This window comes from Vespa crabro, chromosome 15 (assembly GCF_910589235.1).
Source record: "Vespa crabro chromosome 15, iyVesCrab1.2, whole genome shotgun sequence".
NCBI classification, from domain to species: Eukaryota; Metazoa; Arthropoda; class Insecta; order Hymenoptera; family Vespidae; genus Vespa; species Vespa crabro.
Window position 1 is genome coordinate 1,172,501 of NC_060969.1, and position 2,500 is coordinate 1,175,000.

At 38.9% G+C, this 2,500-nt stretch overlaps 1 protein-coding gene across 1 annotated transcript in view; it reads right to left on the reverse strand.

Moving 5' to 3' along the window:
- The window catches only part of LOC124429579 (proteoglycan Cow), a 150,983-nt gene that overhangs the window by 9,188 nt on the left and 139,295 nt on the right, over positions 1-2,500 (reverse strand). The gene's annotated exons all lie outside the window — the stretch shown is intronic.

Here is a 2,500-nt window from a genome sequence, read left to right on the forward strand (position 1 = left end):
TCTATTCGTACTCGATAGGTCGAGCATAAATATATAATGATCGAACGATTCGAAGCGTACCGAAAGAGAATATAGAGTGAACAAAGGAATCGAACAAATTTTACGTACTTTCTCCTTACTCGATTATCACCATCACCATTACCAATACTACTACTACCACCCCCACCACCACCACCACTATCATAGCCGACCACTCACCTCTCATTACCGTCATTACCATTACCACTATACTAATCATGTAACACTATCTTGTAAGAAATACGATTATCGTAGCAATTAGCTGATCAAATCGATAGCAATTACCATACTTGACGAGAAAAAACATTGATATGAATGATTAGATAATCTCTCTCTCTCTTTCTCTTTTTCTCCCTCATTGAAACCGTAATATATTCCAACTGTCAGAAATGATCGATCGAAGATCGATCACAGTAAGCTTGTAACGGGTATCTATCGACAAATTAGTTCGTTCAGAAATCGAACAATCGATGGGTACACAGACGCATTACGTATACGTATACGCACAAACATTAATGCACTGAGAAATACGTTACGCTAATCGGTCAGCGTACGTGGGAAGTGTAAATGGAAATGGGAATGATTGTGGTAGTGGTGTTGGTAGTGATGGTGGTAATAGTGGAGGGAAACACCTCTCTTTCTATCTCTTTCTCTCTTTCATGTTAGTAACATGAGAGCGATCTCGCGGAGATACCGGATTTGTCAATTTAATTAACAAGATCGTAGATTCGCAGGAACGTTCTATGTATGTGTATATATATATATATATATATGTGTGTATACGTACGTATATATGTACGTACGTGTGTATGCGTGCATGCATGTATGTATATATATATATATGTATGCATCTATCGAGAGACATCGTACGCTCATATGCATTTCGAACGCGTGTATTGCGATAATTGCGCGGCTTGCAGAAACGAATCGAAATAAATTAGTCCTGGTTTCCGCGTGGACTCGCTCGGTTACAAGCGAAAATCGTCCATTAAAATAATGTGCCAGTCAGTGGACAACCGTCCAAGTCGATTAACGTTCTCTACGCTATTCTGCAAAATTCGTTTTGTGTTTGCGTTTATATGTGTATGCGTGCGTGCGTGCGTGCGTGCGTTTTGAAGAGAGGAGGATATTTTTAAAAATTGATCGCATCGATCATATATGTGATATATGTTCTCTCTCTCTCTCTCTCTCTCTCTCTCTCTCTATCTCTCTATCTCGCTCTCTTTTTATATGACTCATTGAAAATCGTTTATCGACTTATTTTGCTCCGAAATATTTTCTACGTACATACATACATACATACATGCATACATACATACATACATACGTACGTACGTACGTACATATATATGTATGTATGCAGATAGAATGGAATAAGAAATGAATTAAAAAAAAGAAAAAAAAAAAAAAGGGAAAAAAGGGAAAAAAAAAGAAAAAGAAAGTGAGAGAAAAGAGAAAAAAAAAAGTAGAAAAAGAAAACGTGACAACACTCGGATGGATATGAAAATTTCTCGCAAGATTAGCTCGTCCAACTTCTCCCCCCTCAACCTCACCCCCGCCCAACCTCTCTATACCTCGTATAAAATAAAAAATATGGATCGGAAAATCAAACTTTGTTAACTGACTGGTTTAAATGAAGAAATTGCTGGGGAAAAGAGAGAGAAAGAGAGAGAGAGAGAGAGAGAGAGAGAGAGAGAGAGAGAGAGAGAGAGAGAGAGAGAGAGATAAGATGAAAAGAGAAGTTAGAATCGTTTCTTAATACCAGGAATAGGGTGGGTTTCCCGTGAGCACGTTGATTTAATTAAGTTTTAGAAGAGACAGTTGTTGGATTTGTAGATATGAGAGAAGGAGAATAGCACGAGTAAAAGAGAAATGAAGAAATAAAACGAGTGACATGGAAAACATGCTAGCTAGCTTTGAAGGAGTAACGTCATTAGGGCTGTTCCTCCAAGAGAGACGCGTCTGTAATACTTTCGGCAATCTTCGTCGATTAGCTCGTTTTCATCCTTCTCACTCTTTTTATTTCTCCCTCTTCCTTTTATCGCATACCATTCTCCTCTTTCTTCTAAACCCTTTCATCCCTCCCCTTTCTGTCACACGCTTATTCGTTCAGTCGAAAGTCAAAATTAAAAAAAGAAAGAAAAAGGAGATACGAATGAGGGAGTGAGCGAGCGAACGAACGAACGAACGAACGAACGAACGAACGAACGAACGAACGAACGAATGTCATCGTCGTTGTCGTTGTCGTCGTCGTCGTTTTCGTCGTCGTCGTCGTCCTCATCGTCGTTTTCGTCGTCGTCGTTTTCGTCGTTATCGTCGTTCCATTTTCCCGAATATTTTCGACGATACTCTTTCAGAAATCTCTCCTCTGTCAGTATAAATCCTCCTTCGTCATGGTCGCTGCTGTTAACACTCTTCTCTCGTACCCATTTAAATACTTTCACCCTTCGTTCATAAAATAATTTATCCATTTAATATTGAA